General features: G+C 38.4%; 1 protein-coding gene across 1 annotated transcript in view; it reads right to left on the bottom strand.

Annotated features, from left to right (window-relative positions):
* FRMPD3 (FERM and PDZ domain containing 3) overlaps nucleotides 1–14,367 on the bottom strand; it is a 581,141-nt gene that overhangs the window by 355,987 nt on the left and 210,787 nt on the right. The window lies entirely within an intron of this gene.

Raw genomic sequence — 14,367 nt, 5'->3', positions numbered from 1 at the left:
GTAAAATGCATTGTGAGGTAAGCATTGTCACAGAAGGAAAAAATAAAGAGGAATAAGCTTTGTCATCATGGCTAAGTTAAATGTTACTAAGAGGGCTGGGCAAACAACCAGCATAATTCCATTAAACTGAGTCTCGTTACGAGGTTCTGATAATGCAGAGCAATAAAGTGCACTGCTAAATCTTTGACAAAAACATAAATTAACATATTTCAGTACCTTCTGTGTATTTATTTCACTGTTGAAAAATGGTTCTCGGAACTTAAACTCTTACTTAACCCTACCAAAACCAAATTACTTCTATTTTTCCCCACTCCAGCGACTGCTCAAACTATAGAACCCCTTAACACCAACAACCCAACCTTCCATGTGTCCTCCAATAATGGCACCATTATCCCATACCAAACTACTAGGGGTGACCATAGACCATAAACTTAAATTTGATATGCATGTAAATTTAACTATTAAATCAGTCAACAAAAAACTTGGGTCAATGTATAGAATAAAGGCCCCACCTCCTCTCCACACTCCTTTATGCCTCCCCGATATTCTCCTTCCTCAATAATTAAGAGCTTAATAAACTTTCTACTACCTACAATCACATAGCCAGATTCATAACTGGAACGCCCTATCGCACCCATCACTGCCTAAATTTAAGGTCTCTCGAATGGCTGGAACTGCCCAATATTCTCAAATTCAACCAGCTAACCGAGGCTTTTAAAGTAATCAACCATCCACATAAAACCCCCTCACTGAACAAAATACTCCAACCTTAACTCCCTCAGGTCTTCCAAAAGTCTACAAGTACTGACCATTAAATCTAACAATGCTGGTGGTGAAGCACTATATGCTAATTCCATTGGCAAATCCTGGAATGCCCTTCCAATCAACCTAAGACTTATGACCTCTCGGTACCAATTTAAAATACATCTTAGAGCATACCTGAAATCCAAATGGTTATGCCCCTGCTCCAGTCCAGACTAAAAGCTATTGTCCCTGAAAACCAAAGAACGCTCTATTTTAGCCCTGCTTGTCTGGCTGTTCTAATCTGTACCTCGTTAAATCATTTACATAACTCTTGCTTCTTTTATTTGGCCTTTCCAGTGTATTTAATTGTATTTACTTGTTATAGTTTTATCATTGTATTTGTATTAACTAGTATTAACTTGTGTTAACATCATCAGTGTATTTTTCAATCTAACCATGACCTTGAGCTCCACTGAAAATGGACATGTATCCAGTTGGACTAGCCCGGTCAACAAATGTAAAATAAAATAAATAAAATAAAATAAATAAAATAAAATAAATATTTCTTAACATATTAAGCATTCTACTTTACAAATTAGCTAATCTAGTAAGAGTGACAAGCGACATGCTATTCCAGAAACAACTTTCTGCATTCAAAATACTTTAAGATTTCAGTGATATGTGATAATATACTCCTTAAAACATTGCATCCACCCATCAAATGCTGGTGAGTTGCATGCGACCCTACAGTGCTACAATATAGCAATTGTTTCATGTTCACAGACAACTTTTATTCCTTAAAAAAAAAAAAAAAACTAACACAGTATACTAGAGAAGTACATACACGAAAAAAAATCTCACTTACAAACATGGCTGTCAAGAACACACAAACAACATCCAACACACAATGTGCCCACCACACACATACAGACCACCTTATGCTGAAGGCACTAAAAATTTTTCCAGACCTCAAAAAGACCTCCTAAGCATACAAATTACAACAACTATCCTCAGCAATCTCTAAAGTACAAACCAAAAGCATGATCAAACATACACCTACACCGAATGGATCCCCAAGAATGAAGATCATGAGGCAAGCAAGCACTTCATCCAGGACTCTTGTCATAGGGGACTGCATTGTATGGCACACACATGCTCCACTCACCAGACTCTACAAGGAGAAGATAACCGTTAGTTGCTTATCTGGATTACGCACACACAGAAGTCAATGTACCACTAGTACCAGTATGATTATCATAATTTGTGTGCATGTGTAAATGACCCAAGATGTACCTTAATGGACTACATGAAGAGAAACATTATGGATCTCTCTGAATATGTGCTTCAGACAGGTAAGTGCCTTGCATTGCGCAGCATTCTACCGTCACCAAGGATGATGCCACAGTATGAGCAAAAATGACTGACTTTAATTGGCTTCATTTCTAATGTCATTCCAGGGGGATTCAATATTTGTCAGCATCGGAAGATATGGTTAATAGACTATGTAGTTTTGCCAAGGATGGTCTGTACCTGTCTCCCTGGGCTTTTGGATATTTGCTAAAACTTTATCCACCCCACTAACTGCCTTTTTTAGGCAATGCTTGATTGACAAAGCTACCAACATAGCAAATTAAACCCAATGGAACCTAAAGCTGTTACTGTTCTATGCTGGCAGACTTGGCTAGAAGCTCCACACCCTACAAGCGTTCCTCACTCTGGAAGTTATAGACATTTTGCTGTTACCTATACATGGTTTAAAGCCACAGAAAGTACTCTGTCAGTGTAAGGCTTCAGTACCTTTCACACATTTAGACAATCAGCCACACAAACGAGTACTAAAGGTAGATGTGCCTCAGTCTACATTAGCATCAAATATACCTCTAGGTGGGTTAAACAGGATGATGCCCTGGAGTTCATCTATGTGCAATTCACCATAGATAAAACATCTTACCATATCCTAGCAAGATAAAAGTCACTATTTATGCCCCTGGAATCCCATTACTCATGCCTAGACATGCTGGAGGAACACATCATTCTGCCAAACACCCTATTTATGAGAGACTTCAACTACCCCTCTTTTGACTGGGAAACATACACGGGTTTATACTACGACAGTGAAATGGCTGAACACTGAACGCCGTTTCATTGACACAAACAGTGAACTACAAGTTATGTAAATGGCCAGATCACGGATTTTTTTCTTACGGAAAAAAAATTGCTTGGCTGTTGCCATGAATTTGCCCTTTTCCCCACTGTAGTGCAATCTCAGAGTTGGTATATTTGGTTAGGTAGGATGTGGGGGGGGGGGGGGGGGGGGGGCTGGTGAAGCCCTCACTTTGTAATGTTTGAAGTCGTGTGTAGTTTGTGGTTGGCCTACCAATTTTTTTCCATAGGGAAAAAATCAGTGATCTGGCCACTCGTGTAATATGTAGTTCGCTAATTATGTGTCAGTGAAACGGCATTTGGTGTTTAGCCATTTTGGTGTTGTAATACAGACTCATATACAGTACCTTCAACTTGCAGACACAACATTTTCTTGGCTTAACACAAATACCCTTGATCAGATAGTGCCTACTCCAAATAAAGGTTCAAACATACTGGACCTAGTACTCACCAATATGGGAAGAGCACTGCACTACATCCCCCTCCCAGTGTCACATACTCACTGCTGAAGTTGAATCACAAAGCCGTCTCCTTCAAAATACACATCAACACGGAAAACCCATCAAAACATGTAACAGTTAGGAAGTATTCTAAAGCAAACTACATCCTATTAAGTGACAGTTTGTCAAAATTCACAGCAACATATTCAGAATTGTTCATAAAAAAGCCTGTACAACCATGTAAAGGATACACAGTGGCTGCTGTACCTACCAGAAGTAAGCCCAAAATACACTCCAAAAACAAACCACACTGGTGGAATCCTAACCTTAACAGGCTATATAACAAAAGAAAAAATGTCATGACCAAAATCAGAAAGATTCACTCTCATAATAGCAAGAGTTCACTAATTAAGCTAAACAAGAAAATAAGAGTACTAATTAAATGCAACAAGACCAATTATGAGGACAAGATAGCCTCTCAGGCTAAAGACAACCACAAGGTTTCCTACAGCTATGTATAAAACTTCAAAGGCAACACACAGCCGTGTGTGAGAACAGGTGGGTAAGTGATACCACCTTCACCAAGCAGACTTACATAGTGAACCTTCTAGCTGAAAAATTAATCTCTAATTTCACCCTTCCACTCTCCCCTGCCTCCCCATGAAATTCCTGCTAGCATAACCCCCCCCCCAAACTATTAGCAGAGAATGTCATGGTGACACTCACTAATGCCAAAAACACAGCCTTAACGGCCTCAGACAATATCCTGGGTTGCCTCCTAAACAGCTTGAAACATAACCTGTCAGGACCACTTGAGTTACTTTTCAACTACAGACTCAAAACAAGCTACATACCATATGAACGGAGGACTACAAGGGTTGTCCATCTTCACAAGGATAGATCGTCAACTGACCCTGTAACTACAGACCCATTAGTCTGACTAGTCTAATATGTAAGCAATGGAGCAATTTATCATGGAACTGATCAAAGAAATTGGCAACATACAGACCTAGCTAAGGTGTTCGATACAATACCCTAAGTAAGGTACTGATGACAAACTCACAGAACTAGGCATAAATCCCTACTTAACTCATTGGATTGCCAGCTGGCTCATGGATAGGACTCAGAAAGTCAGGATTAGTGAGACCACCTCCACTAAGAGACTGTCCACAAATAGAGTATCTTAGGTCTCACTAATGCACCTGATCCTGTTTAGCATTTACTTCTCTGAGGTTAAGGCTAATGTCAAGGGCCTCTGGTTCACAAAGTCTGCAGATGACTACAAATTGGGAGCTGTCATAGATTTCCCCCAGTGACACTAACATCCTGAAAAAGGGCCTAACACAGACAAATGCTGCTGCCAAAGCCACGGATTAAAACAATACCAAAAATGCATTATAATGCTTTTGGGGGAAAAATCCAGCCGGGTTAATTACTCCATCAATAAGACATCCCTAAGAGTTGAACCAGTAGTTGGGGATCTGGGAACATATGTAATCAGCAATCTATTCTTTAACCAACATGTAGCCAAGATAGTAAAAAAATCATTCTATGTTGCCCAACTTGTAAGTTAGGGTATGACATCCCGGTCCAAAGAAGTTGTAGTACAAATTTACTCAGTCCTTTTTAGACCCATCACTGAGAACAGTGCCCCCTTCAGCATGTACCTGTCTAGACATGCAATAATTGGTGTGCCCACTGAGGTTCCTCACCAAGATAATCCAGGGTATTAACACATTGTCCTATACAGATCATTTAAGACCCTATATCTGTACTCAGTCTCCCAAAGGTTACTGAGACGTGACCTATGTCTGGCATATAAGGCATCCCCAGATCCAGGCCTGATGGACCTTTTGAACATCAGCAAAATGAATAGCATCACATACACTAGACATAAATAAAATGTGATGGTAAGACAAATATGTCTCTCAAAGGAGATCCAGGCTCTGGAATAGGTTCCCCATCCATGTGAAGCAGACTCCATCCATAATCCTAATCAAATGTAACCATGACCACTGAAGGGGAAACTGAAAATTCACCCCCACTCTGGCCCCCCATTTTTTTAACAGACAAAGGTTGACAGTAAATATTCCCTAACTAATATACCCTCCACTAAACCTTTAACAAACTTCCAAAATACCCTCCAAATAGATGCCCATTTTCCATGGGGCACAATTGGTTTGGGCTGTGCTCCTAGGCTTGTAAAGGCCCTGGTGGACCATTAGCATAGTATAATTCCTGCTGGATTCCACTTAAATACATGTCATGATGTCACTTCCCAATTAAAAACAACGAATTGGGAAGTGACATCATGACATGTATTTAAGTGGAATTATTTTTTATCATCTTTATGTCTGATGAAGCGTTGTTATAATGTGAAAGCGCTTACCTTGCAGCTGATTCTTTTATTGTTTATACAATAAACGGGGTTTTATTATTTCAAGGAGAGAGTTTTTGTTTAAATTTTGCTGTACATGGTGCACCTTCTTGTTCTTCTATTTGTGCATCTACTTTTTCATTGGAGGTGCTTTATCCAGCAGGAATTATTCGTTTTTTGTGACTTTTTACCGTTGTTTTTCCTGCCGGAACATGGCTGCTACGTCTGAATCATCTAATTGTGTTACTGAATCAGGTTCACCTTTTATTCTCGAGGAATATGTCCGAATGGACACTAATCCGCTATTAAAATTAACAGCTACTGACTTGAATAAGTCGGACAATATAAACAACAATTTTAAAAACAACATGGACATTGTCCTCATAACTCGGAAACTTGAAACTAAACTCCAGAAACTAAGTACCGTTCAGTGGCAGAGCTTGCATATGGAAGCCTGCCTCAAATTTAAACTAATCCCGAGAGGGTTAAGGGTATTAAAAATGCCCACATTTGGTAACTCTAACCCGGAGCTCCTCTCGAAATGGCAGAAGCTCAACTTAGAAACTGGCTTTTCATACATCAGGATTCTTATTGAGCACTATGGGAACGTAATAGAACAGTTAATGGGTGAAATCAATACTACCAACATTGAATTAACTAAACTGCTGGGTAACGATGAATTACTTTTGTTTTCAGAAGACATCAAGCGTACTTTGTCTTCTCTTGATTCTAGATCCCTACTGGATAAAAAGAGAAAGTTGGAGAGGGATTTCTTAGATTTCCATAACGGCCAAGTTTTCTCTTGGCCCCGTGATAAGTTTCCTTCTAAAACTGTTTTTTCCCATTCATCGGCACATCAACCAGTGCGGAAATCTGGCTCTACACCTTTAAATCCGGTGCTTCCTACCATCGATGCACCATTGAGTCCTTCCTCTATGATGACTTCATCAAAGGAAGCCCATCCTCCGGTTCCATCTTCACGGAATGTATCTGGAGCCTTGCAGGTTACCACGGACATCCCGTTGCAACATCGACTAGTTGTTCAAGCCGAAATACACGCCGACAACGAAGCCATAGTGGGTTTACCATCTACCATGGATACTACCGCTAGTCATAGGATCCCTGACGTTCGGAGGAAGCAATTATCTATGGATCCCTTTGTGATATCAGCAGAGGATGAAGTTTTTGGTTTGGGCGAAGGCCTGCCTTCTTTTCCACTTCCCTACAAACCACACGAAAGGAGGACTTGGTTGCCCCAAGGGAGAGTGGGGAAGAGGAAGAATATGGACGAGATTTCTCAAAATACGAAGAAGGTACCGAGATCCAAAACTTAGTTGTAAATCTTTCTCAATATACTTTGAGTAGCAATGAGCTTTCGATTTTGAATAAAGGGTTGGGTTTCATACCCTCTGGATGTAATGACATGACTGATATCATTGTTGATATCAAACTATTTACTAGGAATTTGGGTCTTAAGTTATTATTTGGCCAAGATACTGGTGCTTGCAATACTATGTATAGACCCTTTAGGAAACCATCTACTTTCATGCCTCCACAGCACCCTTTACTAGAGGCATTTGAACAGGCCTGTGAGTCTGACCTGTTTGAGCTTTACAATGACAGACATGCTAAGCCTGATTTTTATAATATGACCCTTGGTGAGAAAGCTGCTCTAGCAGACTTGAAGTGTAATGATCAAATAGTAATAAGACAAGCGGACAAAGGTGGAGCCATTGTGATTCTAGATAAATCTGATTATTTAGACAAAATGTTTTCTATGTTAGCTGATAGGGAGACATACCTCCCCATTTCTAATTGTTTTTTGAATGATTTAATTAGGAAAGTACACGCCAGTTTATATGATTTATTGCTAACCATGGTCATCGACAATGACCTCTATTTGTATTTATTGGTTGACAAGCCCCTAGTTCCCTCTTTCAGGGGCCTCCCAAAGATCCACAAGGATGTGAAGAATCCCTCTTTAAGACCAATTGTATCTAGTCGTGGATGGCTGACAGAACCTCTATCCATTTATCTAGACAAATTGCTTAAACCTATTGTTTCAGAAGTGGAACATGTTCTAAGAGACACACCACACTTCTTAGAAAACTTAGCTATTTATAGTAAGTCCTCTCCCTTCAACATCCATTGTGTGTTAGTTACACTTGATGTAAAATCGTTGTTTACATCAATACCCAATGATGTTGGTATGGAGTATATTCGAGCACTACTAATTAAGAAAAGAACATCCATTAATACCATCAACAAGTGTATGTCACTCCTTGAAATTGTTCTTGAGAACAATGTCCTTTGTTATGAAAACAAGTACTATTTACAAACTAAAGGGGTTGCGAGGGGCACCCCATGTGCCAATGCCTATGCCAACTTGGTATTGGCACAATGGGAAGACCAATATGTTTTCAATACTAGTCTTGATCACACGAAACATCTCAGACACTACAATAGGTTTGTGGATGATGTCTTTTTACTTTGGGATGGTACCATAGAGCAACTGTTAACTTTTGTGAGTTACCTAAATGAGACAACTGATTTCCTACGTTTTGAATGCTGCTATTCTGTAGACGCCATTGAATTTTTGGATGTCAAGATAATAAAGGGAACTATTGGCTTTGATACAGAGCTTTTTAGGAAACCATGCTGGAGGAACAATCTTTTGCATCGGGCCAGCATGCACCCTAGGCATGTGCATCAGAATTTAGTGAGTAATCAAACAATAAGGATATCCAAGTTGACATCCCAAGATAGTGTTTTTGATCACCATAAGTCAGTACTAGCTAAGAATTTTATATCTAGAGGACACAATCAGACACAGGTGCATGCAGACATTGCAAGAGGTGAACGTTGTAGGGAGAATATAGGGGCACCATTGATCAATAGATCATACCCCCATGAAGTTATTAAAACAACCAGCAATCCAGCAACTATAAATAGGATAGTCATCCCTTTTACTAACAGGAATCACCATGTATTGGATGTCCTGAATAGGAATTGGAGATTGTTGATGGTCGATGAACGGATTAAGAGCTTAGTTGATGAGAGACCTAGAGTAGCATACAGAAATATGCTGTCTCTCAACAGATTACTTTTTACTTTGTTACGACAGGGCCCATCAGAGTACTAGAATTCCACACAGAACAGGTACGTTTAGTTGCAGTTCTTGCAATCAGTGCAAGTATGTACGCTGCTCTGATAATTTTACCCATCCCGTAACAGGACGTTCTTATAATTTTAGACAATATGCGGATTGTAGATCCACAAATCTGGTCTATGTTGCTGTTTGTCAGACCTGTAATACTTTTTACGTAGGCATGACAACAAGATCCCTAAGGGAGCGTATGAGGGAGCACCTATATGCTATCAACAAGGGCAATACTACCAATGCCCTAGCTAAGCACATTTTAGATGAAGGATGCTCACACAATTTTAAATTTCAGGTTTTAGAATTAGTATCCACCACCAGCCGACTAGGTAATGTTAGAAACACCACAGAAGAAAGGGAGGCTAAATGGATACTCAAACTGCAAGCACACAAGTTTGGCCTAAATGATAGAGTGACGTTGAAGCCATTTCTGTCTAGCAGACCACTTCGACACTAGTTTTATACTTTTAGCTAACATGGCCAGTTTATTAATTATGTCTTTACATTCATCACCACCTGTTTGTTTGTTTGTTTGTTTTTTTAATTGCTTGATACATATGTTGTGTATTAGAACTCTGATTCGTTGTTTTTAATTGGGAAGTGACATCATGACATGTATTTAAGTGGAATTATTTTTTATCATCTTTATGTCTGATGAAGCGTTGTTATAACGCGAAAGCGCTTACCTTGCAGCTGATTCTTTTATTGTTTATACAATAAACGGGGTTTTATTATTTCAAGGAGAGAGTTTTTGTTTAAATTTTGCTGTACATGGTGCACCTTCTTGTTCTTCTATTTGTACATTAGCATAGTATATACATCTGAAAACATGAGCACACACATATACACATTAAACTAAAACTAAATAAAAATGTTATGTGTCAGTTGCTTGGCCACAACTTAATGGAAAAATCCCATCAAGAATGCATATTACTGAATATCTCTTCACTGCACATAATAGCCCTTCAGACCAATACTCTACTTTATCTAACAATGCCTATAAACCATGCTTTTTCTAGGTTACACATGTTTATGTGGGTGGCTATGCACCCACATACATCCTGATGTGGGGTAATACACCTCTGTAATGTATATGTACTAACTCCCATCACTGCAGTATTGCAGAGAAAAGGGGAAGTCAGCTAGCAGTGAATCACTGCCAATACAATCTACTCCAGTACACTGGCAGTACAATGTTATACAGTACACTGGCAGTGAATGTAGCCAAAAATATGAATGTAGATCCCTAAAAGCAGCATATACCCTTTACTAATACACAGCTGGTCCAAGGTGAGGACTGTCTACTATCCCAGCATAATGACACCCCAGAGTACTCAACATGTATGTTCTATTATCAATAAACACTCCTTTGATAAGAGCACATACAGATAGCATTAACAATTTCATAGTCTCCAGCATTCTGAACAATTTCAATAAACTGATCTTTCAAGAACTTTCATTGATAACATACATACAGAGATGCAGACATACAGTTGTAAGTGTAGTAGTTTATATCCCTTAAATGTGATAAAGGATAATGTTTTGTTTTTTATTATGGTTTCAAAGATACAAAATAATCCATCTATACAAGGACCATTCCAGGATTCAAAGAAATTCTCAATGCTTGTACTAATTGACCAACAAATGATGGTCAATTAGCAGAATGGCAAGAAAATGTGATGCAGAGATGGGGATGGCTGCAATGGGAAAGACCTCATTATTGGGTCATTACCATGAGTCTGAACTGAACACTAGCACTGTCAGTTAGCAAAGGCACCCCATACATCTATACATACGCACATATACACCCACACACAGTCAGATGCCCATGTTCTCTCATACACGTGCGTGTGTATACACACAGACCCAGACATTTCCACACACAAACTCATATCTACCTGTTTATCTATACACAAATACATACACACATCCAAACTCTTGATTCCATACATCATCCCACCCCTAGTGTGCAATCTCAGACAGTCAGGCAGACAGACACATGCACACACATTCATAAGTCTTACTCATGCCCTTAGAGACTTGCACACACATGTACGCATACAAACTAATACCACCTCACTACAGAATCTTTGTTGAACTTATAACCAACCAACAGAGTGGAAAACAGCAAGAGACTTAGATGCGCGAACACCAATTTAATCAACACAGTAGTTTAATCAAGACAGTTAAGCATTTTCATCCTAAAGCTGGACTTCTTGAGAACTGCCATTACTTAATCACAATCAGCTTATATTAATTTCCTGTCACATGACATTATAAAATCCCCAATAAGAAACACTTAATTTTAATATTAATCAGAAATTGCTAAAAAGATCCTAAATACTAAAAATATACATTTCCAAATATAAATGGTTGTTGTACAGACTACTATGACATAAAATGATAAAAATTAATTAACCATATTAAGTGAATTTAAATAGGCATATTATAAACAATCACCCAATTACACCTCTAAACCTTTTAGCTTGAGACTGGACTGATGGAATAAGCCTCATTCAAACCAAGAACCACCACTGCATTTAATGTCAGTTGCCAAATTAGTTATCTTACTAACAAGTGCTCTTCAATAATAAACCCCCTTAAATCTTTTTTAATCTGATCGATAACTGCAAACTTAAATTTATGATTTGGGTGATGTGTGTATCTGCATAAGGCATTAGTACTTTTTGCCTTTTTAACTTCTAACTCATAAATTCACTCTCTTAGTTTCCTGGAGGTTTTTCCAATATAAAAGGCAGGGCATGAATTACAACAATCCACATAAACAATCCAACTGGATTCACAATCATGGAAAATTAATAAGTTTGAATTGAACAAAAGGAACTGTGTTATGGCCCTAATCCCATAGCTAAGGTACAGTCTATGATGAGCAGTTACAGGATTTTGAAACAAAATTGTTTTCTTTCAAGAGACTGCAATTAGAAAATTCTCATTTATGTGAAAATCTACAAGTTAGACAAGTAACCAAAGGGCTCAGATTATGGAGGTTTCCCAACGAAGTCCTAAAAGGCATCAATTATTACAATGCATTAGTGGAAGTGCTCATTATTTCACACCTGGCTCAGCTGAAGCTTATGATTAAGCAGAATGATTTGGCTTTGGAGAAGTTGTCTACCAAGTTGGACAAGTTGAACGTTAGACTCACCAAAGACTTTCTGTTCGAACACTATAAAACTAATTATACTAATATTTTTCACAAAGTTGATAAGTACTGTGACCATATACTTCAAAGGAAGATCAAAAAGTTTCAAAGGGATTCGGCAGTATACAAGTGAAGGTCACACCTATCCAGATTTAACCATTAAAGAAAGACTTAGGGAAAGTGTGGTGTGTCAAGGACCAATAGGGTAAGAAGAGGAAATGATAGATGAGGAAGTTACAAACCCGTCCCCAAATGGACCGTGACCCACCGAACAGTGGGAAATAAGGAGATCCAAAAGGATTAAGGAGTAGTATGACCAGGAGAAGGCCAAAAAGCTGATGAACAAAGCTTTATCAGAAGCAAGGTGCCAAACCGAAGAAATACATAAGGAAAAGGAATAACTATCACAGGAACCGGTAAGGGATTTAATTTTTGATGGGGGACCAAGTGTTTTGACTCCAGTTGGTCTTCCCTACATAGTAAAGAATAAAGACAATGATTTTATTTGTATACTTAATTCAGCCAAGGCTTTCAATATGTTACATGCAGTGGTGCTTACTTTGTATACTTATTCAGCCAAGGCTTTTAATATGTTACATGCAGAGGTGCTTTCTAAGTGTTTGAGTTATGTATCCACTAAAATGCGGGGGAAGTCATTTTAGACTTAAAATTGTACACCAGAAAGGTCAATTTAGCATTGTGGTTTAAAAATGTTAACTCCAACAGTGCTATAAATAAATGGGAGAAAGGTGAATTAAGAAAATCCAGTACCTTCAATCCACCACTAAACCACAAGATAAAAGTTTATTTGAAAAATTGTGCAAAAGGGACATATGAAAGGTTTTAACCAAAACCCCCAAAAGGAAATCTTATAATTTAATGTCCCAAGAGCAGAGAAGTTTTAAAGAAGTGTCTCATGACAAACGTGTAAGATTTATGAAACCTGATAAAGGGGGGTGAGCTAGTCATCAAAGGATGAATAGCCTTTTGCTCAGTGACACCCGTATAGAAATATCTAGGAACAAGCTTAGCAATGCTTATGCTAAAACAGATATGGAGTTGTATGAAATGTTAATGCAAGGGCAAATTAGTAAGGAAGAATATAAATTCATGGAAAATAGATGGCCAGTTGTTGCGGGTATTTTGGTAAACACAAGATCCACAAATGCCTGGCTAACCCACCCCTCAGGCCAACTGATGCCAACAGAAGTAAAACCCATTATATTGTTAAATGTTTGGATGGGCTATTAAAAGTGTCTGTTGCAAGGTTACCACAAAACTGTTGAGACTCTCTAGATTTTTTTAGTAGGATTGTTGAGAGTGGGTTCTGTGAAGACTGTCTGCTTGTAAAAATTGATGAGCATGATTTGTAGTCTGTGATTCTTCACTTTGAAGATCTCATCTAGCTGGAAGAAATTTTATTTGACATTAAAATACAACCCTGGATTGAATCAACCTAGCTGTGGGTTTGATGGACATAGTGTTATCCAATACTTTCTGATCTTTGAAGGGCAATTATTCAAGCAGTTAAGCTGAGTAGCAAGGGGGCAGCTTGTTCCCCCAGCTTTAACTTAGTGATTGCTAATTGGGAGCAGAACTGTATTTTAATCCCCTTTCAAAAATTGTTATAACTACTATACCTGCTTTTTGGACAATATCTTTGTCTGGACTGACACTGAAGAGAGACTTGTTGAATTTTTTGAATATATTAATGCAGCTACATCTTTTCTAAAGTTTTCTTATATATGATGTTGACACCATTGTGTTTTTGGATGGAGTATTGTATAAAGACTATGAAAAGGAGCTATTTGTTTCTAACATCCATAGAAAGTCTACCTTCTCCAACAGTTACCTCCATTACAAAAACTGTCACCCAAAATACTCAAAGGCTGTAGTCAAAGGCCAACTTGTGAGGCTTGCCCAAATGATACCAGATGAAACTTTAATTTTAGTGGAGTGTGATAAACTGTTGGAGATGTTTATAAAGTGGGGCTATCCTACAGAATTTTTAGTAGAGATCAGGAATGAAGTGGTGGGTAAAAGACTAAGAAGGATATATACCTGCCTGTGTTAACAAAATCATGTCAGATGGGGAGATGGGGGCAGAACTGGTTAGTGGGGCATCTCCTGTGGTCAGAATGGACTCAGGAATGAAATTTAGGAAGGCTTTTTTTACAATTTTTACTGCTGATACCTACAGAATAGTGCACTGCATTTTGGAAAATTGGTTTGTTTCTTCCTCTGATAATCATCTAAGGAGACTATTTGGAGACAGGCCTAAAATAATGTAAAGAAAAAATGAATGTTTTAAAGATTTATT

Source organism: Protopterus annectens, chromosome 15.part0 (genome assembly GCF_019279795.1).
Source record: "Protopterus annectens isolate FY-2018-M chromosome 15.part0, PAN1.0, whole genome shotgun sequence".
In the NCBI taxonomy this organism is placed as follows: domain Eukaryota; kingdom Metazoa; phylum Chordata; order Ceratodontiformes; family Protopteridae; genus Protopterus; species Protopterus annectens.
Note: the sequence above shows the minus strand (reverse complement) of the source record. Positions and strands in the feature narration are given on the sequence as shown.